This window comes from Mus musculus, chromosome 15 (genome assembly GCF_000001635.26).
Source record: "Mus musculus strain C57BL/6J chromosome 15, GRCm38.p6 C57BL/6J".
In the NCBI taxonomy this organism is placed as follows: Eukaryota; Metazoa; Chordata; class Mammalia; order Rodentia; family Muridae; genus Mus; species Mus musculus.
In genome coordinates, this window is record NC_000081.6 from 35,958,120 (window position 1) to 35,982,062 (window position 23,943).

Sequence of the window (23,943 nt, forward strand, 5' to 3'; positions counted from 1 at the left end):
CCCTCCATCACAGCAGAACCTGCTCGTCTCTGACCTTCATGGAGAAAACTGCTCTGGTTTATAAACCCGGTAGCCTCGGATCTTGGCAGGGGTTGGTCAGAGAGATCTTTCCTCCACCCATAGGCTCTCCTCTTGGGACAATTTAGTTGCGGCCCATCAGGCAGGAAGTGTATCTAGGCCCCCATCTTGTAGAGTAAGTCTCACCCCAACAGAGGGTAGGGACAGTCTGGGATGACCATAAATGAATGGGATATCTGGCCCATCCCTACATCCACTGTTCTCAGATAGTCCATGAATACATTTTGGTGCCAGTGGCTCCTTGGACCCAAGATTTGGGGCGGGGGGGGGATGGGGCCATCGGCTTGGAGGAGGACTGAGTGTTGAGTCCCTGTGTCCACCAAGAATTAAGTGGGTTTCCCCTCTACTCTCAGAGTTACCCTGGTTTCAGGGAGGGGGTCTGATCCCCGTCCTCCCTAGTCGCTGTCTTCCCCCAGGGCTAACACCTTCACCATTTTGGGATGCTTTTCCCAAGTTCTGGGATTTCCCACTCCTGGCTGCCTTGGTAAGCCACTCTTGGGGCCAGTGGCCCCTCTCCTTGTAATATGTGCACTGCTCCTTTTCAAGGGGTTTTCTGCCTCTCTTTGGTTGGAGTCTCTCTTCTCTGCTTTCTTTAACTACTGTAGGTAAGATTCTTTGTCAATTTCTTCCCTGTTGCTTTTCTTTTCTTTTTGTTTTTCATCTCTCTTTCGTCTTCTTTCTTTCTTATTCTCTGTTCCTTCTCCTCCTCTGTCTCCCTGTTATGGTAGACTTTCTCAGGAACCTGCACTAAATCCCTCAGCGACTTACACTGTAGTCCCTCTAGCCTCTGAACCTTTTTCCTGATGTCTCTCCTAGCCTGGTCTATAAAAGCCATATTCACAGTAGCTTTGTGCTCCCAGCTGCTGGGGCCGTAGGGTGTATATTGGTGGGATGCCTCTATGAGTCACGCTAGAAAGACTGTGGGTAGTTCATCTGGTCCCAGCATAACCTCACTCATAACTTGGTCATATTTGTGGGTCATCGTCGTGTGGCCCCCCTTGAGACCTGCCAATGGAGTCTGGTGGTAGACCTTCAGGTGCTCCTTAACTTCTGCTACATTAAAGTCCCAGTCAGGTCTAGTCAGGGGAAACCTGCAGTAGATGACAGCCTGCTCAGTCAATGTGTCCCCGTGTCTGAGGAGGCATTCTTTTTGGCTTCCTGCATTATCTTCTTTCACTCTTCAGTCATGAATAACACTCTAATGAGTTGCTGGATATCATCCCAGGTGGCTGCTGAGTAAATAAAACAGTCTCAAAGAGATTAATTGATCCCTTGGGGTTGTCTGAAGGGGGGTAGTGTTAGGTCTTCCAGTGGTAAAAGTAGGCTGAAGAGAAGGGCCAATATTCCATAGCCTGATTGCCCTTTTCTAAAGGCCCATATGCCCTCAGCAGGAGAGCCATTGTGGTATCAGGGGAGGCGGCTCTAAGACTTCAGGTCCCCATGGCAGGACCTGGAAGTTGGGGTCTCCTCCCTCTCCTCCCACTCCTCCCTCCAGTAAAGGGGGTACAATGGCCCTGGTCCAGTATGTGTTGAAGATCCCAGAGTCTGTACTGGTGCTGGTGGGGCAAGGGTAGGGGGATATGGAGGAGGAGGATCTTAGAACAAGTGGTCCACTGCTGAAGGGTCTTCAAGGATCGACTTCTCAGGTCTGGATCTCTCCTCCCATATTTCCTTTTCCCAAATGGCCAGAACCTGTGAGGTGGGTCTTGGGGAAAGAAAGGATTTTATCTATGGTGGGGGTTGGGAGTGGGTCTTCCACTAGATTCTTCCATTTATAGGGCACTTGGTCTGAGTACCTGAGGAATCCTGGCCGAAAGACTTTTTCTTCTACTGCTTTGATGGCCTCTGAGTCAAAGGTCGCTATGGTTGACCACCCTACTCTGAAGGTGGGCCATTAGGAGAAGCAGAGAGTAACTAACTTTTTCTTTCTTTCTTTTTTTTTTTTTTTTTTTTTTTTTTACTACTACTGACAAGTTTTCTTCTCCATTGGTTAACTAGGATGCTACTGGGGTAGATTCAGTCTGTCTAATGTCCAAAAATGTTGTCAGTCCAAGTCCAAGAAAACAGAATGAGATAACAAACACCAACAAACATAGAGAAAGAATCAACACACAGACAGTTCACCCCTTCCATGGATGCAGAAACCAGATTATAGCAAGACTTGGCTCCTGCCAATACTGTCTTGGCATTTCCAAAAGGAGCAGAGTCCTCTCGACTCCCTCCAGGGGCTGAAGCATCCTCCAGACTTCCCAGTCGTGATGTTAAGGCATGTCTGTCTGCCACACTTGACAGCACCAGACACCGTAGGCTCTCTGAGCCTCCTGATGCTTGCAAGCAATCTGAAAGTTTAAACAGATGTACAGACTCAGACTTTGACAAACAGCAAGACAGACAAGAACCTCGGTACCTGCTGGAGGCATTCCTCGGAATCACTGCTCTTCAGTGCGTCCCCACAGAGGGTTGATTCCCAGCTCATGCACCAAATGCAAGAATTTGACAAGTCTTAGCTACCAGAGACCCCCAGTGGACCACATAGAACTGGAGATCAATGCAAAAGCAAGGGGAATTTATTGTCCCAGCACACGGGGGCTGTCCTGTATCTAAAGGAGAGGTGACTACCCCGGGCAGCCTGTTCAGCCAGTTTTTATACAGTTTTCAGGGGCAGAATGGAGCAACAGCCACTAGGCACTATGTGATCAGTTGAACAGTGTAACTTTTAAACTGATTGGTCCTTAGGGAATGAGGTAGCAAGGGCTTCTCTTATCCACAGGTGGCCAATGGTCGGTACCCACTGTGGTCTTTCTGAGGAATGTAATCAGCCTCTCCCTTCTGGGGGGGGAGGGCTTCCTACATGTTCCATGACCTTTCTCTTCGAGGAGGGAGGGGGTCTGGTGGAATTTTCCAAAGGTCCTGAGCTGACCTCTTCAGCTGGTCCCTCAGAGGGGCAAGGAATGACAAAGCATGGGGCCCTCAGAGGCATTCCCTTCCCCCACACCTTACCACACCTCCAGCAAACATATTCCTTCTTTCTTATCTTTTTATAAAACACAACACCTGGTCTGGCATGAGTTTTTGAAACCCCAAAGCCCACCTCCTAATCCTTTCAAATAGTGCCACTCCCTGGTGACTAAGCATTTAAATCTATGAGCATGCAAATATATGGGCCCACAGGGGTCATTTTTATTCAAACTAAGACAAGTACTAAAAGGGAGAGAAAGAAAAAAATGGAAAGAAACCTACAGATTGAGAGACAGGTAGGTGGGCAATAAAATGGCATGTATGTTGGCACACACACACACGCGCGCGCTCACACACACACACACACACACCCCACGATTGTTTAAGTGTCCAGGACCATGTCAAGAATCACAATTACTAAAATATATTTAAAAACTCCAAACATTAATCAGAGCTTATGGAATCTTGCAGAAGAGGGGGACAAAGGATTGCAGAAGCCAGAGGGGTTAAAGACATGACAAGAAAACCTACAGAATCAACCAACCTGGGCCCACAGGGGCTTTCAGGGACTGAACTGCCAACTAGGGAGCCTGCTTGGGTCTGACCTAGGCCCTCTGTATATGTTACAGTCGTGAAGCTTGGTCTTCTTGGGGGACTCCTAAGAATGGGAGCAGGGGCTGTCTCTAACCCTGTTGTCCAGCCTTAATAAGACCAAGTGCCTGGTCTTACTGCACCTTGCTATGCCATGGCTGGTTGATATCCACTGGAGGCCTGCCCTTTTCTGAAGAGAAATTGAGGACTGGATGGAGGGCATGGGGATGGGGAGAAGAGAGGGAGGGGAAATAGCGATCGAGATGTAAGTAAAATAAAATATAAAACATTAGAAAATACCACTGAACAAAGGAAACAAGAAGAGTACAGCGATCTGGAAGTCAACAGAAATGTGAGCAGGAAGTGGTCATTGTAAATGAGATACAGTGAAACCACAGAACTAGACCACTCTGTGGGTAGAAAAGCAGTTCATTTAGAAAATCAAGGTGCTAGGCTGTCTCGGGGCTTGGAATGGGTGTGGGTGTGGCAAACAACAACAGACAGCAGAAAATGTTGTCATGTTTCAGGGATAGATAGCAGTGGGAGGAGAGTTATGGCCAGAGAAACCCAGGCTTTAGCATGGGGGCTTTGGTTTACAGCAGGCTTGTGGGTTAGTCAGGAACCAGTCGCCCTTTGCCAGAGCTAGTTGGCCATGTAAGGCAGAAAGGAAAGGAATGGCTTTTCCTGACAAACAGAAACCACTTGGTAGGATCTCTAGAAACGCTGACTTCAGGTTTATGTTTACTCAATAGCAATCCTGTTTTCCAAGTCACCGTCCAGCCTGATCTGAGCCTGTTACCTGGAACATTGTCAGTGGCACCACCATTTTGGGGAGCCCACTTTGGACCTAACAGTTATTTGATAATCTTAAGGGGTTCATACTAATTTTCTTTTTAAGAATGTCAATGGCAGCTAGGCATGGTGGCACATGCCTTTAATCCCAGCACTCGGGAGGCAGAGGCAGGCGGATTTCTGAGTTCCAGACTAGCCTGGTCTACAGAGTGAGTTCCAGGAAAGCCATACAGAGAAACCCTGTCTCGAAAAACCAAAACCAAAACCAAACAAAAGAATGTCAATGGCATTAGGATCTATATCTATATATCTATATCTCAAATGATATGCTGATGAGTGAATGAAAAATAGAAATAAAAAGAAAACGGAAGAAAGGGCGAGACTGCTCCTAAGTACAGAGGAGTGAGGTTCTGCGTTTTGCTTTGCTGCTGGGAAGATGCCTCTTGGAGAGGCAAAAGTTAGGGGTGCTAGGCTACATTCCTTTCTCCCCATTGGGGTGCAGAGCTCATGGGACATACCACTCAGAGGAGACAAAATGCAGCCTAAGATAGGGGGTCCCAGCTCATGCTTCTCCGCATGAGAAACAGCAAGGGCTGGAGAGAGGGCACTGGGAACATTGAATAGTTGAGAATGGGGGCCATGGACCTGAGACAAGCATGGGGCCTGGGAATCTGGCTTAACTCAGGGTGAGAACCCGGTGTGCAGAGAGCCCTTCTGCGGGAGATTTAGGAACCACTCTATATGATGAAGGGCTCCCCCAGTGGTGGTCCTTGATGAAAGAGACAGTCCTCGTTTATCCAAACTATTTATTCATGACAGAAAAGGATGCATACAATTTACTCAGGGCAAACCAGATTTAACTACTTTTTGCAGGAAGAAATGTCCAGGTAAGGGAAGCTTATTGGTTAATTTCTCGGGGCCTATCTGGATACCTCATTAGCATGGAGAACCCTGGGCTCAATGCTACATGACCAGTTGTCATGGTCCTCTCAGTGGAGTATAGTGACCACATGCTCCAGCACAGGAATCCGGTTAGGAGGAGATTCAAACATAAACGTCAAAAATAAAAATCCCTTCTGGATTATGAGACTTGCTGGGGTTCCTTAATCTGCTCAACCTGGTAAGAGAGCTGGTAAGTTTTTCTGTCTGGTGACACAGTTCCACTTGCCCCACAGTGGAAGAGAAAGTTTTTTTATGGATATGTGGGAGAGCATGGCCAGAGCAGACATATCTGGGAGAGTCCAGTGTGGTCATGACCCTGAACCATGATGAGAGAGAAGGAGGGGAAGGGAGAGAGGAAAACCAAACACAGCAGCCAGGAGGCCAGAGTACAAAAGAGAAGAGGCAACCCAAGTATATGGATCATCTAGGAAAGAGACTTTGGAGGAAGAGTAGCTGGACTGGAATGTTCAGGGTAGAGGGCAAGATATGCCAGCCATATGCTGTAACAGGTAGGACTGAGCGATGCTTGGAGAACTCAGAGTTCAGGTCTGCTTTGAAATGTTAAATAGGCACCTCAGCTGCTTGTCCAGGTTTGAAAGTTAACATTGATTATTTGCCTCAAAATAATCCAAGGATAGTTGATAAGCTATATAAGTGGGAAGTCTGGATCCTGGGGGAGGGGGTTCAGGGAAAACAAACCCAATAGTGCCTCTGCATCGAAGAGTCTACTTGCACTACTCAGCTCTGACATTGTATTGTGAAAGTACTCACAGGCAAAAGACCAGGAAATAACTGTGTGTTCCAATAAAACTTTATCAACCAAAACAAAAAGACTGGGACTCAGACTCTGAATGAAAATGGCCCACATATGCTCATAGGGAGTGGCACTGTTTGAGAAGATTAGGAGGTGTGGTTTTATTGGAGTAGGAGTGGTCTTGCGGGAGGAAGTGTGTCATTGCCGGTGGCATTTCAGGTTTCAAATGCTCAAGCCAGGCCTGTGGATTTGGTTGTAGAACTCTCAGCTCCTTCTCCAGCACATGCTTGTGTGCCACCATGCTTCCAACCATGCTGGAACTAAACTTCCAACCACAACGAACTAAATGATAATGCGTAAGAGCCTATAAGCAAGCCCCAGTAAATGCTTCTTTTAAATAGAGCTGCCTTAGTCATGGTGTCTCTTCACAGCAATAGAACACTGGCTAAGACAAAAGTTTATAGGCATAATGTTATTGTGTGTTGTGTAAAGATTATCCTTGTATTATAAAATAAAAGAGTAAATAAATCTTTTAGGGGGTTCTAACAATTTATTTAGTTTTACTCACTTTATATCATGATCACAGCCCACTTCCCTCCTCTCTTCCCAGTCTCTTGCAAATACCTCCTCCTCCTTTGCCCCCTCCCCTTCTCCTCAGGGGAGGCCCCGTTGGGTACCATCCTGCTCTGAGACATCTAGTCACAGCAGGACTAAGCACATCCTCTCCCACTGAGGCCCACCCAGGAAGTCCAGCAAGCAGAAGGGGATCCAATCATAGGCAACAGAGACTGAGACAGCCTCCATTCCAATTGTTAGAGGACCCACATGAAAACCAAGCTGCACATTTGCTACAAATGTGTAGGGAGCCTAGGTCTAACCCCTGCATGCTCGCTGGCTGGTGACCATGCTTCAGTCTCTGTGAGGCCCCATGGGCCCAGGTGAGTTGACTCTGTAGGTCTTCTTATGGTGCCTTTGACTCCTTCAGCTTGCTCAATTCTATCACCCACTCTTCCACAAGACTCCCCAAGTTCCACCTGATATTTGGCTGTAGATCTATGAATCTGTCTCCATCTGCTATTGTATGGAATCTCCCAGGAGGTAGTTATGCTAGGTTCCTGTCTGCAAGCATAGCAGAGGATCATTAATAGTGTCAGGGTTTGTCTCTCTCACATGAGATGGGTCTCAAGTTGGGGCAGTCATTGGTTGGCCATTCTCTCAGTCTCTGCTCCATCTTTATCCCTGCACATCTTGTAGACAAGACAAATTTTGGGTTGAAGGTTTTGTGGATGGATTGATGTCCCCCTCTCTCCTCCCTGGCTAACAGAGGTGGCCACTTCAGTCTCTATATGCCCCACTGGTAGGAATCTCAGCTAGGGTCACTCCCATACACTCCCCATATTCTCCCCCATCTTAGGCCTCCAGCTATTCCCAGAGATGCCCTCCCCCACAGATTTCCATTCTCACTCTCAGAACTCTCCTGCCCCCTCCCATCACCATTCCTGTTTCCCTCCTCACCCCCTTTTCTACCCAGTTCCTCTCTCCGTCCACCTCTGATAACTATTTAGTTTTCCCTTCTGAGTGAGAGTCACACATCCTCCCTTGGGGCCTGCTTATCACCCAGTTTCTTTGGGTCTGTGGATTGTAGCATGGTTATCCTGTGTTTCATGGCAAAGTGAGTACATACGATGCATGTCTTTCTGACTCTGGGTTACCTCACTCAGGATGATAACCTCAAGTTTCATCCACTTGCCTGCAAAATTCATGATGTCTTGTTTTTGTTTTTATTTTACTAGATATTTTCTTTATTTACATTTCAAATGTTATCCCCTTTCCTGTTTCCCCTCTGAAAAGCCCCTATCCTCTCCCCATCGCCCTGCTCACCAACCCACCTACTCCTGCTTCCTGGTCCTGGCATTCCCCTACACTGGGGCATAGAGCCTTCACAGGACCAAGGGCCTCTCCTCCCATTGATGACTGACTAGGCCATCCTCTGCTACATATGCACCTGGAGCCATGAGTCCCATCATGGCTCTTTGGTTGGTGGTTTAGTCCCTGGGAGCTCTGGGGGTACTGGTTAGTTCATATTGTTGCTCCTCCTATGAGGCTACAAACCCCTTCAGCTTCTTGGGTCCTTTCTCTAGCTCCTCCATTGGGGACCCTGTGCTCAGTCCAATGGTTGGCTACAAGCATCCATCTCTGTATTTGTCAGTTGCTGGTAGAGCCTCTCAGAAGACAGCTATAACAGGTTTCTGTTAACAAGCACTTGTTGGCATCCACAATAGTGTCTGGGTTTGGTGACTGTATATGGGATGGATCCCCATGTGAGGCAGTCTCTGGATGGTCTTTCCTTCAATCTCTGCTCCACACTTGGTCTCTGTAACTCCTTCCATGGGTATTTTGTTCCCCTTTCTAAGAAGGATCGAAATAAGTGTCCACACTTTGGTCTTCCTTCTTCTTGAGTTTCATGTGGTCTGTGAATTGTATCTTGGGTATTCCGAGCTTCTGGGCTAATATCCACTTATCAGTGAGTGCATAATATCAAGTGACTTCTTTTGTGATTGGGTTACCTCACTTCCTCACTTAGGATGATATTTTCTAGTTCCACCCATTTGCCTAGAAATTTCATAAATTCATTGTTTTTAATAGCTGAGTAGTACTCCATTGTGTAAATGTGCTACATTTTCTTTCTTTCTTTCTTTCTTTCTTTCTTTCTTTCTTTCTTTCTTTCTTTCTTTCTTTCTTTTTTTTTTTTTTTTTTTTTTGTTGGTTTTTCGAGACAGGGTTTCTCTGTGTAGCCCTGGCTGTCCTGGAACTCACTTTGTAGACCAGGCTAGTCTGGAACTCAGAAATCCGCCTGCCTCTGCCTCCCAAGTGCTGGGATTAAAGGCATGCGCCACCACGCCCGGCTTTGTACCACATTTTCTATGTCCATTCCTCTGTTGAGGGACATCCGGGTTCTTTCCAGCTTCTGGCTATTATAAATAAGGCTGCTATGAACATAGTGGCGCATGTGTCCTTATTACATGTTGGAGCATCTTCCGGGTATATGCCCAGGAGTGGTATTGCTGGGTCCTCAGGTCCAATTTTCTGAGGAACCGCCAAACTGATTTCTAGAGTGGTTGTACCAGCTTGCAATCCCACCAGCAATGGAGGAATGTTCCTCTTTCACTACATCCTTGCCAGCAACTGCTGTCACCTGATGTTTTGGTTTTGGGGTTTTTTTGTTTTGTTTTTTCGAGACAGGGTTTTTCTGTCCTGGAACTCACTCTGTAGACCAGGCTGCCCTCGAACTCAGAAATTCTCTTGCCTATGCCTTCCAAGTGCTGGGATTAAAGGCGTGCACCACCATGCCAGGCTGATGTCTTAGTTTTTAATAGCTGAATAGTATTCCATTGTATAAATGAACCACATTTTCTGTATCCATTCTTCGGTTGAGGGACATCTGAGTTGCTCCCAGTTTCTGGCTATTACGAATAAAGCTGCTATGAACATAGTTGAAGAAGTGGCCCTGTGGTACAGTGGAGCATCTTTTGGGTATATGCCTAAGAGAGTGGTATAGCTGGGTCTTGAGTAGAATTTTTCCCAGTTTTCTGAGAAAACATCAAATGGACTTCCAAAGTGCTTGTATAAGTTTGCATTCCCACCAGCAAAGGAGAAGTGTTACCCTTGCTTCACATCCTCACCAGCATGTGTTATCTCTTGAGTTTTTGATCTTACCCATTCTGATCCTGAGTCATCACTTACTAAATTCTATATTCTCCCTTGGCTGCTCTGGGCCACACTCTCCTGGCTCCTTCATGTGGCTGCACCTGCTTCTCAGGTATGGCATCTCTTCTCTCCTTCACACTCTCCTGCCAGGGCAGGTCTCCTCCCCCTCCTCCTCCTCCTCCTCTTCCTCCTCCTCCTCCTGCTCCTCCTCTTCCTCCTCCTCCTCCTCCTCTTCCTCCTCCTCCTGCTCCTCCTGCTCCTGCTCCTCCTCCTCCTCCTGCTCCTCCTCCTCCTCCTCCTGCTCCTCCTGCTCCTGCTCCTCCTCCTCCTCCTGCTCCTCCTCCTCCCTTTCAGTCCCAAGCCTGGAAAATCCTAAAGTCCTGCCTCTGTTTACCCTGCCCAGCCATTGGCTGCTGGCATCTTTAGTCATCAATCAGAACTGGGGGCAGGGTCCCTCAGTGTCTCATTGGGGCATGTGGACTCTCATGCAAACGATTTTGGGGACTCAAATTAATATAAGAACACAAGCAACGTTAGGCCAAACCCACTACAGCTTTGATTGTCATTTCCCTGATGACTATGGAGATTGCCTATTTCTTTAAGTGCTTCTGGGCCATTCGCGATCTCTCTGTTGAGAATTCTCTGTTTAGTTCTGCACCCCAGTTTTAAAATTAGAATATTTGGGTTGTTAATGTCTAACTTCTTGAGTTCTTTTTGAATTTTGGATATTAGCCCTTTGTCGGATGTAGGATTGGTGAAGATTCTTTTCCAATCTGTGGGCTGCTGATTTGTCCTATTGGCAGTGTCCTTTGCCTTACAGAAGCTTTGCAGATTCATGAGGTCCCATTTACCAATTGTTGATCTGAGAGCCCGAGCCTGTGGTGTTCTGTTCAGAAAGTTGTCTCCTGTATGAATGAATTCAAGGTTATTTCCCACTTTTTCTTCTATTTGATTTAGTGTACCTGGTTTTATGTTGAGGTTCTTGGTCCACCTGGACTTGAGTTTGGTGCAGGGTGACAAGTATGGATCTGTTTGCATTCTTTTACATGTAGACATCCAGTTAGACCAGCACCATTTGTTGAGGATGCTTTTATTTTTCCATTGTATGGTTTTGGGCTCTTTATCAAAAATCAAGTGTCCACAGGTGTGAGGGTTTGTTTCTGAGTCTTTGATTCAATTTCATTGATCAAACTGTCTGTTTCTGTACCAATACCATGCTAATCACTATTGCTCTATAGTACAGGGATGGTGTTTTCTCCTGAAGTTCTTTTATTATTCAGGATTGTTTTGGCTATCCTGTGTTTTTGTTTTTCCATATGAAGTTAAAAATTGCTCTTTCAAGGTCTATAAAAATTGTGTTGGAATTTTAATGAGGATTGCATTAAATCTATAAATTGCTTTTGCTGCGATGGCCATTTTTTTTCTTTTTCTTCATTTCATTTTTTATTAGATATTTTCTTCATTTACATTTCAAATGTTATCCTGAAAGTCCCCTATCCCCCCCCCCCCGCCCTGCTCCCCAACCCACCCACTCCTGCTTCCTGGCCCTGGCATTCCCCTGTACTGGGGCATATGATCTTTGAAAGACCAAGGGCTTCTCCTCCCATTGATGGCTGACTAGGCCATCCTCTGCTACATATGCAACTAGAGACACAGTTCTGGGGTGGGTACTGGTTAGTTCAAAGTACTGATCCTCCTGTAGGGTTGCCGACCCCTTTAGCTCCTAGGGTATTTTCTCCAGCTCCTTCTTAAGGGGCTCTGTGTTCCATCCAATAGATGACTGTGAGCATTCACTTCTGTACTTGCCAGACACTGGCATAGCCTCACAAAAAATAGCTGTATCAGGGTCCTGTCAACAAAATGTTGCTGGTGTATGCAATAGTGTCTGGGTGTGGTGGTTGTATATGGGATGGATTCCTGGGTGGGGCAGTCTCTGGATGGTCCTTTCTTCATGCTCAGCTCCGAACTTTGTCTCTGTAACTCCTTCCATGGGTATTTTGTTCCCCATTCTAAGGAGGAACGAAGTATCCACACTTTGGTCTTCCTTCTTCTTGAGTTTCATGTGTTTTGCAAGTTGTATCTTGGACAGTCTAAGTTTCTGGGCTAATATCTACTTATCAGTGAGTGCATATCATGTGTGTTCTTTTGTGATTGGGTTACCTCACTCAGGATGATATCCTCCAGATCCATCCATTTGTCTATGAATTTCATAAATTCATTGTTTTTAATTGCTGAGTAGTTCTCCATTGTGTAAATGTACCACATTTTCTGTATCCATTCTTCTGTTGAGGGACATCTGGGTTCTTTCCAGCTTCTGGCTATTATAAATAAGGCTGCTATGAACAGGGTGGAGCATGTGTCCTTATTACAAGTTGGAACATCTTCTGGGTATATGCCAAGGAGAGGTATTGCTAGATCTTCCGGTAGTACTATGGTCCAATTTTCTGAGGAACCACCAGAATGATTTCTAGAGTGGTTGTACCAGCTTGCAATCCCACCAAAAATGGAGTAGTGTTCCACTTTCTTCACATTCTCGCCAGCATCTGCTGTCACCTGAGTTTTTGATCTTAGCCATTCTGACTGGTGTGAGGTGGAATCTCAGGCTTGTTGTGATTTAAATTTCCCTGATGATTAAGGATGTTGAACATTTTTTCAGGTGTTTCTCAGCCATTCGGTATTCCTCAGTTGAGAATTCTTTGTTTAGATCTGTACCCCATTTTTTAATAGGGTTATTTGATTTTCTGGAGTCCACCTTCTTGAGTTCTTTATATATATTGGATAATAGTCCCCTATCTGATTTAGGATTGGTAAAGATCCTTTCCCAATCTGTTGGTAGCCTTTTTGTCTTACTGACAGTGTCTTTTGTCTTACAGAAGCTTTGAACTTTTATGAGGTCTCATTTGTCAATTCTTGATCTTACAGCGCAAGCCATTGCTGTTCTGTTCAGGAATTTTTCTCCTGTGCCCATGTCTTCGATGCTTTTCCCCACTTTCCCCTCTCAAAGTTTCAGTGTCTCTGATTTTATGTGGAGTTCCTTGATCTACTTAGACTTGAGCTTTGTACAAGGAGATAGGAATGGATCAATTCCCATTCTTCTACATGATAACCACCAGTTGTGCCAGCACCATTTGTTGAAAATGTCTTTTTTCCACTGAATGGTTTTAGCTCCCTTGTCAAAGGCCAAGTGACTATAGGTGTGTGGGTTCATTTCTGGGTCTTCAATTCTATTCCATTGATCTACCTGTCTGTCGCTGTACCAGTACCATGCAGTTTTTATCACAATTGTTCTGTAGTATAGCTTGAGTTCAGGCATGGTAATTCCCCCAGAGGTTCTTATATTGTTGAGAATAGTTTTTGCTACCCTAGGTTTATTGTTATTCCAGATGAATTTGCAAGTTGGCCTTTCTAACTTGGTGAATAATTGAGTTGGAATTTTGATGGGGATTGCACTGAATCTGTAGATTGCTTTCAGCAACATAGCCATTTTGACTATGTTAATCCTGCCAATCCATGAGCATGGGAGATATCTCCATCTTCTGAGATCTTCTTCAATTTCTTTCTTCAGAGACTTGAAGTTCTTATCATGTAGATCTTTCACTTCCTTAGTTAGAGTCACATGAAGGTATTTTATATTATGTGACTATTGAAGGATTTTGTTTTCCTAATTTCTTTTTTCAGCCTGATAATCCTTTGTGTAAAGAAAGGCCACTGATTTGCTTGAGTTAATTTTATATCCAGCTACTTCACTGAAGCGGTTTATCAGGTTTAGGGGTTCTCTGGTGGAATTTTTAGGGTCACTTACATATACTATCATATAATCTACAAATAGTGATATTTTGACTTCTTTCTTTCCAATTTGTATCCCCTTGATCTCCTTTTGTTGTCTACTTGCTCTGGCTAGGACTTCAAGTACTATATTGAATAGGTAGGGAGAAAGTGGGCAGCCTTGTCTACTCCCTGATTCTAGTGGGATTGCTTCATGTTTCTCTCCATTTATTTTGATGTTGGCTACTGGTTTGCAATATATTGCTCTTATTATGTTTAGGTATGGGCCTGAATTCCTGATATTTCCAAGACTTTTATCATGAATGGGTGTTGAATTTTGTCAAATGCTTTCTCAGCAAATAAGGAGATGATCGTGTGGTCTTTGTTTTTGAGTTTGTTTATATAGTGAATTACATTGATGGATTTCAATATATTAAACCATCCCTGCATTCCTGGGATGAAGCCTACTTGATCATGATGAATGATCATCTTGATGTGTTCTTGGATTCAGTTTTTGAGAATTTTATTGAGTATTTTTGCATCAATATTCATAAGGGAAATTGGTCTGAAGTTCTCTTTCTGTGTTGGGTCTTTATGTGGTTTAGGTATCAGAGTAATTGTGGTTTCATAGAATGAATTGGATAGGGTACCTTCTGTTTCTATTTTGTGGAATAGTTTGAGGAGAGTAGGAATTAGGTCTTCTTTGAAGGTAGAACTCTGCACTAAACCCATCTGGTCCTGGGCTTTGCTTCTTTTTTTTTTTTTTTTTTTTTTTTTTTTTTGGTTGGTAGACTATTAATGACTACTTCTATTTCTTTAGGGGAAATAGGACTGTTTAGATCATTAATCTGATCCTGATTTAACTTTTGTACCTGGTATCTGACTAGGAATTTGTCCATTTCGTTCAGGTTTTCCAGTTTTGTTGAGTATAGCCTTTTGTAGTAAGATCTGCTGATGGTTTGGATTTCTTCAGGTTCTGTAGTTATGTCTCCCTTTTTATTTCTGATTTTGCTAATTAGGATACTGGCTCTGTGCCCTCTAGTTAGTCTGGCTAAGGGTTTATCTATCTTGTTAATTTTCTCAAAGAACCAGCTCCTGGTTTGGTTGCTTCTTTGAACAGTTCTTTTTGTTTCTATTTGGTTCATTTCAGCCCCGAGTTTGATTATTTCCTGCCTTCTACTCTTCCTGGGTGTTTTTGCTTCCTTTTGTTCTAGAGCTTACAGGTGTGCTATCAAGCTGCTAGTGTATGCTTGCTCCAGCTTCTTTTTGGAGGCACTCAGAGCTATGAGTTTTACTCTTAGGACTGCTTTCATTGTGTCCAATAAGTTTTGGTGTGTTGTGGCTTCATTTTCATTAAACTCTAAAAAGCTTTTAATTTCTTTTTTTTTTCCTTGACCAAACATTGAGTAGAGTGATGTTCAGCTTCCACTTGTATGTTGGCTTTCTATTATTTATGTTGTTATTGAAGATCAGCATGGGATAATTTCAAAATTTTTGTATCTGTTGAGGCCTGTTTTGTGACCAAAACAGTTTTGGAAAAAGTACCATGAGGTGCTGAGAAGAAGGTATATCCTTTTGTTTTAGGATAAAATGTTCTATAGATATCTGTTAAATTCATTTGTTTCCTAACTTCTGTTAGTTTCAATGTGTCTCTGTTTAGTTTCTGTTTCCAGGATCTGTCCATTGATGACAGTGGGGTGTTGAAGTCTCCCACTATTACTGTGTGAGGTGCAATGTGTGCTTTAAGCTTTACTAAAGTTTCTTTAATGAATGTGGCTGCCCTTCCTAGAGTTCATCTCGGAAGATTTTATCTTTGATGAGTATGAAGTGCTCCTCCTTATCTTTTTTGATAACTTTGGGTTGGAACCCTATTTTATTCAATATTAGAATGGCTACTCCAGCTTGTTTCTTGGGACCATTTGCTTGGAAAATTGTTTTCCAGCCTTTCACTCTGAGGTAGTCTGTCTTTTTTCCTGAGGTGGGTTTCATGCAAGCATCAAAATGTTGGGTCCTGTTTGGGTAACCAGTCTGTTAGTCTATGTCTTTTTATTGGGGAATTGAGTCCATTGATATTAAGAGATATTAAGGAAAAGTAATTGTTGCTTCCTGTTATTTTTGTTGTTAGAGTTGGGGATTCTGTTCTTGCGGCTGTCTTCTTTTAGGTTTGTTGAAGGATTACTTTCTTTCTTTTTCTAGGGCGTAGTTTCATTCCTTGTGTTGGAGTTTTCCCTTTATCATCCTTTGAAGGGCTGCATTCATGGAAAGATATATGTGAATTTGGCTTTGTCATGGAATACTTTGGTTTCTCCATTTATGGTAATTGAGAGTTTTGTTGGGTATAGTAGCCTGGGCTGGTATTTGTGTTCTTTTAGGGTCTGTATAACATCTGTCCAGGATATTCTGGCTTTCAGTCTCCGGTGAGAAGTCTGTTGTAATTCTAATAGGTCTGCCTTCACGTGTTACTTGACTTTTTTCCCTTACTGCTTTTAATATTCTATCTTTATTTAGTGCATTTGTTGTTCTGATTATTATGTGTCGGGAGGAATTTCTTTTCTGATCCAGTCTATTTGGAGTTCTGTAGGCTTCTTGTATGTCCATGGGCATCTTTTTCTTTAGGTTAGGAAAGTTTTCTTCTACAATTTTGTTGATTATATTTACTGGCCCTTTAAGTTGAAAATCTTCATTCTCATCCATATCTATTATCCTTAGGTTTGGTCTTCTCATTGTGATCTAGATTTCATGGATGTTTTGAGTTAGGATCTTTTTGTATTTTGCATTTTCTTTTCTTTTCTTTGTTGTGTCCATGTTCTCTATGGAATCTTCTGCACCTGAGATTCTTTCTTCCATCTCTTGTATTCTGTTGTTGATGCTTGCATCTATGGTTCCTGATTTTCTTTCTTTGGATTTCTATCTCCAGAGTTGTCTCTCTTTGGGTTTTCTTTATTGTTTCTACTTCCATTTTTAGATCTTGGATGGTTTTGTTCAATTCCATCACCTGTTTGGTTGTGTTAACCTGTAATTCTTTAAGGAGTTTTTGTGTTTCTTCTTTAAGGACTTCTACCTGTTTAGCACTGGTGGTTTTTGTTTGTTTGTCTGTTTTGTTTTGGTTTGGTTTGGTTTGTTTGTTTTTTTTTTTTTTAAAGACAGCATTTCTCTGTATATTAAAGAAATCAGTAATCTGGCTGTCCTGGAACTCACTTTGTAGACCAGGCTGGCCTTGAACTCAGAAATCTGCCTGCCTCTGCCTCCCAAGTGCTGGGATTAAAGGCATGCACCATCACTGCCCGGCAGCAGTGCTTTCCCTGTAATTCTTTAAGCGATTTTTGTGCTTCCTCTTTATGACATTCTACCTGTTTACCAGTGTCCTCCTGTATTTCTTTAAGTGAGTTATGAATGTCCTTCTTAAAATCCTCTACCAGCATTATGAGATATGATTTTAAATCCGAATCTTGCTTTTCAGGTATGTTGGGGTATCCAGGACTCACTGTGGTGAGAGTGCTGGGTTCTGATGATGCTGAGTGGTCTTGGTTTCTGTTAGTAAGATTCTTACATTTGCCTTTTGCCATCTGGTCATCACTGGCGTTAGTTTTTATAGCTGTCTCTGGCTGGAGCTTGTTCCTCCTGTGATTCTGTTAGCCTCTGTCAGCACTCCTGGGAGTCCAACTCTCTCCTGAGTCTCAGTTGTTAGAGTACTCTCTGCAGGCAAATGCACAGAGGTCTGGAGTTCAGCTCTGCCAACTAGCAGAAGTTGAAAGCCCAAAAGAGACCCTGTCCCAGAAGCTATGTCGCTTTTGCCACCTGCACTCTCTCTGTCACAATGGCCATTTTTACTATGTTAAACCTACCCATCCATAAGCATGGGAGATCCTTCTATCTTCTGATATCTTCTTCAATTTCTTTCTTGAAGAACTTGAAGCTCTTGTCATACAAATCTTTAACTTGCTTGGTTACAAGATATTTGATATTATTTGTGGCTATATAGTAAAGAGTTGTTTCCTTAAATTCTTTCTCAGTCCATTTATTTGTATAAAGGAAGACTACTGATTAATTTTGTATCCAGCCACTTTGCTGAACTTACTTATGTGCTGTAGGAGTTCTCTGGTAGCATTTTGGGGGTTGTTTATGTATACTATCATATCATCTGCAAATAGCAATACTCTGACTTCTTCCTTTCCAGTTTATATTCCCTTGATCTCCTTTTGTTGTCTTATTGCTCTGGCTAGAACTTTAAGTACTATATTGAATAGATAAGGAGAGAGTGGGCAGCCTTGTCTTGTCCCTAATTTTAGTGGAAATGCTTTAAGTTTCTCTCCATTTAGTTTGATGTTGGCTGTCAGCTTTGATTATGTTTAGGAATGTGCCATGCATCCCTGATTTCTCTGTTGGATTTTGTCAAAGGCTTTTTCAGCATTTAATGTGATAATCATGTGATTTTTTTTCTTTCAGTTTGTTTATAGGTGGATTACCTTGATGGTTTTTCATATATTGAACCATCCATGCATTCCTGGGATGATACCTACTTGATCTTGATGGATGATGTCTTTGATGTGTTTCTGGATTTAGTTTGCGAGTATTTTATTGAGTATTTTTCATTAATGTTCATAATCACAATCGGTCTGAAGTTCTCTTTCCTTGCTGCATCTTTTTGTGGTTTAGGTATCAGGGTGAATGTGGCCTCATAGAATGAGATTGGTAGTGTTCCTTCTGTTGTATTTATTTATTTATTGTTTTTGTTTGTTTGTTTGTTTGTTTTGAGACAGGTTTCTCTGTATAGCTAAGTCCTAGAAGTCACTCTGTAGAATAGGCTGGCCTCGAACTTAGAAATCTGCCTACCTCTGCCTCCCAAGTGCTAGATTCAAAGGAGTGCCACCACGCCTGGCTGTTCCTTCTGTTTCTATTTTGTGGAATAGTTTAAGGAGTATTGGGATTAGCTCTTCTTTGAAAGTCTGGTAGAAATCTGCAATAAAACCATCTGGCCCTGGGCTTTTTTTGGTTGGGAGATTTCAATGACTGAGTCTATTGCTTTAGGGGTTATAGGACTGTGTAAATCATTTACCTGATCTTGATTTAACTTTGGTAAGTGGTATCTGTCTAGAAAATTGTCCATTTCATTAAGATGTTCCAATTTTGCAGAGTACAGGTTTTTGAAGTAAGGGCTAATGATTCTTTGACTATAGCAGCATGACTGATCCTGTTTGCTTGTTTGTTTGCGTTTTGCTTTTCGAGACAGGGTTTCTCTGTATAGCCCTGGCTGTCCTGACACTCACTTTGTAGACCAGGCTGGCATCAAACTCAGAAATCTGCCTGCCTCTGCCTCCCAAGTGATCCTGTTTTGTTTTGTTTTGTTTTGTTTTGTTTTGTTTTGTTTAATCCATTCTGTTAGCCTGTGTCTTTTTATTAGGGAATTGAGTCCATGATGTTGAAAGATATTAAAAACTAGTGATTGTTAATTCCTGTTATTTTTATATTAGTTGTGTGTGTGAGAGAGAGGTGGGGGGCAGAGGGAGGAGTTTGGTGTGATTTCCATTTCTGTTGTTGCCGTCCAGCTCTAATCTGTGGTGATCTGAAAAGATACAAGGCATTCTTGCAGTTCTCTTGTGTCTGTTCAGGCTTGCCTTGTGACCGACTATACGATCAGTTTTGGAGAATGATTTGTGATTTCCATGTTTTTTGCTGGGATGGAATTACTTATTTCCAGTGTTTTCTTGAGTTGGAGTTTTCCTTTTAGTATTTTCTGTGGGGCTGGACTTGTGGATAGATATTTTTAAAAGTTGGTTTTCTCTTAAAATAGCTTGTTTTCTCCCTTTATGGTGATTGAGAGTTTTGCTGGGCAGAGTAGTCTAGGTTGGCACCTGCGGTATTTTGGAGGTTGCAGGATATTTGTCTAGGCCCTTCTAGCTTTGACAGTCTCTGTTCAGAAGTTGGGTGTGATTCTGACAGGTTTGCCTTTGTATGTTACCTGGACTTTTTCCCTTACAGCTTTTAATATTCTTTAATTGTTCTATATATTTTGTGTTCTATATATTTTGTGTTATGATTATTATGTACCAGGAGGATTTTCTTTTTCTGGTCCAGTCTAGTTGGTATTCTTGTAAGTTTATAGGCATTTCTTTCTTTAGGTTGGGAAAGTTTTCTTCTATGACTGTGTTGAGAATATTTTCTGGGCCTTAGAGCTGGGACTGCTCACCTTCTATTCCTATTATTCTTATATTAGGTCTTTTCATGGTATCTCAGATTTCCTGGATGTTTTGTGTCAGGAAATTTTTATCTTTTGCATTTTCTTTGACTGATGCATCAATTTCTTTTATTGTATTATGCTTAAGAGTCTCTCTTCGGGGGGACAGGAGAGATGGCTCAGAGGTCAAGAGCACTGACTGCTCTTCTAGAGGTCCTGAGTTCAATTCTCAGCAACCACATGGTGGCTCCCAAACATTCGTAATGGGATCCGATGATTTCTTCTGGTGTGTCTGAAGTCAGCTACAGTGTACTCATCATACATAAAGTAAATAAATAAAATCTTAAAAAAGGAAAAAAAAGTCTTTCTTCCATTTCCTGTATTCTGTTGGTGATGCTTGTATCTATAGTTCCTAGTTTTCCCATCTCCAGGATTTCCTCCGTTTGTGTTTTCTTTATTTCTTTTATTTCCACTTTCAGGTCTTGCACAGTTTTATTTATTTCCTTCACCGGTTTAGTTGTATTTTCCAGTATTTTTTTAAGGGATTTATTCATTTCCTCTTTAAAGGCCTCTATCATCTTTATAAGATTGGATTTAAGGTCATCTTCTGTTTTTGGGTTGTGTTAGGAAATCCTTATTGTAGTGAACAAACTGTGCTTTGGAGGCATCACAATATCCTGGCTTTTGTCGATTGTGTTCTTTTGGGGGCCTTTAGCAATCTGGTTTTGGGCCCTGGATGCTCTTGGTTTAGTAGGTATTGAGATGGGGGTGAACCTTGATGATCCTGGTGTGGCTGTATGGTTCCAGACCTGTATTCTGTATGGTTCAAGAGCCTTGGGTAAGATGAGATGAAGGTGGGCAAAGAGATAAAAGGAGAATGGAGGTCCCCCCTGGGTTGGAAGGCTGCTCAGGGCAGCTTGGCTTGAACCAAAAAGCTCAAAGAGCAGGAAAAAAGGGGGGGGGGAGGAAAGCTTACCTGTATGAGTCAGGAATCTGATGGAGGTGGAAGAGAGACAGCAGGAGAATGGAGCTGGTTGGGAGACTTTTAATGACTGCTTCTATTTCCTTAAGGATTATAGGACTGTTTAAGTAAATAGTTTATCTATTCTTGACTTAACTTTGATAAGTGATATCTATCTAAAAAATCATCCATTTTGTTTAGATTTTTCAATTTTGTAGAGTACAGGTTTTTGAAGTAGACCTAATGATTCTTTTAATTTCCTCAGTGTCTGCTGTTATGCCCCTCTTTTCATTTCTAATATTGCTTACTTGGAGACTGTCTCTCTGCCTTTTAGTTAGTTTGGCTAAGGGTTTGTCTATCTTGCTGATTTTCTCAAAGAACCAGCTCTTGCTATTGTTAGTTCTTTGTATTATTCTGAGTTTGATTATTTCATGCCATTTATTCCTCTTGGATATGCTTGCTTCTCCTCCTCTTCCTCCTCTCCCTCCTCCTCCTTCTGTAGAGCTTTTGGATCTATTTTTAAATAGCTAGTATGAGAACTCTAATTTCTTTATGAAGGTACTTAGTACTATAAAATTTCCTCTTAGCACTACTTTCATTGTGTCCCATAAGTTTGGGTATGTTGTGCCTTTGTATTCATTGAATTCTTTAATTTCTTTATTTCTTCCCTGACCAAATGATCATTGAGTAGAGAGTGGTTCAGTTTCTATGAGTTTTTAGACTTTCTGTTTGTTTCTGTTGTTCTTGAAGTCCAGCTCTAATTCATGGTGGTCTGACAAAATACAAGGATTTCTTGTATCTGTTGAGGCTTGCTTTGTGACCAACTTGTATCTGTTGAGGATTGCTTTATGATCAACTGTATGATCAGTTTTGGAGAAGGTTTTGTGAGGTTCTGAGAAGGTAAATTCTTTTGTTTGAGTGAAATGTTCTATGGGTATCTGTTAGGTCCATTTGATTCATAACCTTGGCTAGTTTCATTATTTCTCTGTTTAGTTCCTGTCTTGATGACCCATCCATTGGTGAGAGTGGCATGTTGAAGTCTCCCACTATTAATGTGTGGCTCAATGTGCAGTTTAGCCTTTAGTAATTTTTTTTTTATGAATGTGAGTGCCCTTGTAGTCAGTGCACATATGTTCAGAATTGAGACATCTTCTGGAGGATTTTTTTCTTTGATAAATATGAAATGTTCTTCCATATCTCTTTTAATTTTGGTTTGAAAATCTATTTTATTAGATATTAGAATGGCTAATTCATCCTGCGTCTTGGAACTATTTGCTTGGAAACTTGTTTCAGCCCTTTACTCTGAGGTAATGTCTCTTTTTGTTGCTGAGATGTATTTGCTGTATACAGCAGAATGATGGATCCTGTTTTTTAATCCATTCTGTTATCCTTTGTCTTTTTAATTGGAGAATTGATTGAGTCCATTGAAGTTGAGAAATATAATGACCAGTGACTGTTATTTCCTGTTATTTTGATGTTGATAGTGTAGGTGTATATGTGGTGTGTGTGTGTGTGTGTGTGTGTGTGTGTGTGTGTGTGTGTGTGCTTTCCTTATCTTGTTTTCATTGGTGGAATTATTTATTCCCTGTGTTTTCTTGTACTTAACCTTCCTGGTTTAGAGTTTTCATTCAAGTATTTTCTGTAGGGCTTGACTTGTGGATAGATATTGTTTAAATTTGGTTTTGTCTTGGAATATCTTGTTTTCTCCCTGTATGGTGATTGAGAGTTTTGCTGGGTAGAGTAGTCTAGGTTGGCACCTGTGGTATTTTAGAGGTTCCAGACCCTTCTAGCTTTGACAGTCTCTGTTGAGAAGTTGAGTGTAATTATGATAGGTCTGCCTTTGTATGTTACTTGGACATTTTCCCTTACCACTTTTAATTTTCTTTGTTCTGTAGATTTTGTGTTATGATTATTATGTACGAGGAGGGTTTTCATTTCTTGTCAGTTCTAACTTATGTTCTATAAGGTTCTTGTATGTTTATAGGCATTTCTTTCTTTAGGTTATGAAAGTTTGCTTCTATGATTTTGTTGAGAATGTTTTCTGGGCCCTTGGAGCTGGGACTCCAATTATTATCTTCTATTCCTACTATTCTTGGGTTAGATCTTTTCATGATATCTCAGATTTCCTAGATGTTTAATGTCAGGGTTGGGGAGGAGGAAGGGTTCTAGGACTTATTTGGGACTCAAAGCATCCAGAAGCAGCAAGAAAGGCAAAACTCTGCCCTCATGTGTCCCCATCACTGCAATTTCTAAAACCAACTATTTCTACCTACTCAGCAGTTTACCTTTATATTCACAGACAACATCATTGTGCATTAATGCGATAACATGAAAATATGGTCTCATAAGTTCTTGATTTGTTGGCATCAGACTTCCAGCTCTGGGAGATCAGTTATGTCACCCATAGCACTCACCACCTTTCCTGTTTCTCCAAATACCACCCTCTTGGTTCCTTTGCAAGCTACTAGTAGACATACAAATCATGTGTCTCATTTGTGTTAGATGCTCTTAAGTTTAAGTTTCATCTCCCCTTAGTAGAAACCATTGATGCTTAAGAGCCTGTCATTGAAACCACAAGAGAAAGATAAAGAAAAAGAAAAGAAAAAAAGAAAAAGTTCCTATTTCTTAGAGGAGACATTAAAGTTATTTAATGGGCTCAACATATAAAGGCATTTGCTGCCAAGGCTGGCAGCCTGTGTTTGATTCCTGGGTCCCACATGGTAGGACTAACAAGTCATCCTCCACCTTCTACACACACTATAGTAGATACACACACTTATTAAACAAACAAGCAAGCAAATGTAACTTTAAAATTATCAAAAGGTATCACATTCCTACTGAGAGAACATAGATATGACTGTGAACAGTACTCTAATCACACAGACCCAGTTTGATGACAGCCCTTGCTGGGATCAGAGGATCAATACCAGCTGGTCTGACCTCTTTTTAGAGGCTGGAGAAAAGAAGAAATCTACCGCCCAAACTAGTATTATTACTAACCCTTTCAAACTCTTCCTAAAATGGCTGTCGTTATGTTTTGTGTGACACAATTTTTTAAAACAATTGTTTATTTTATATGTATGAGTTCACTGTAGCTGTCTTCAGTCACACCAGAAGAGGGCATCAGATGCCATTACTGATGGTTTTGACCCACTATGTAGTTGCTGGAAATTGAACTCAGGATCTCTAGGAGGAACACTCGGTGTCCTTAACTGGTGA

At 42.1% G+C, this 23,943-nt stretch overlaps 1 protein-coding gene across 1 annotated transcript in view; it reads right to left on the reverse strand.

Moving 5' to 3' along the window:
- Positions 1-2,388: 2,388 nt before the first annotated feature.
- The window catches only part of Rgs22 (regulator of G-protein signalling 22), a 180,065-nt gene continuing 158,510 nt past the window's right edge, over positions 2,389-23,943 (reverse strand). Inside the window, exon 28 of the mRNA XM_011245372.3 lies at positions 2,389-2,417. The gene's annotated coding sequence lies outside the window, so the exon portion shown is untranslated. The remainder of the gene's footprint in view (positions 2,418-23,943) is intronic.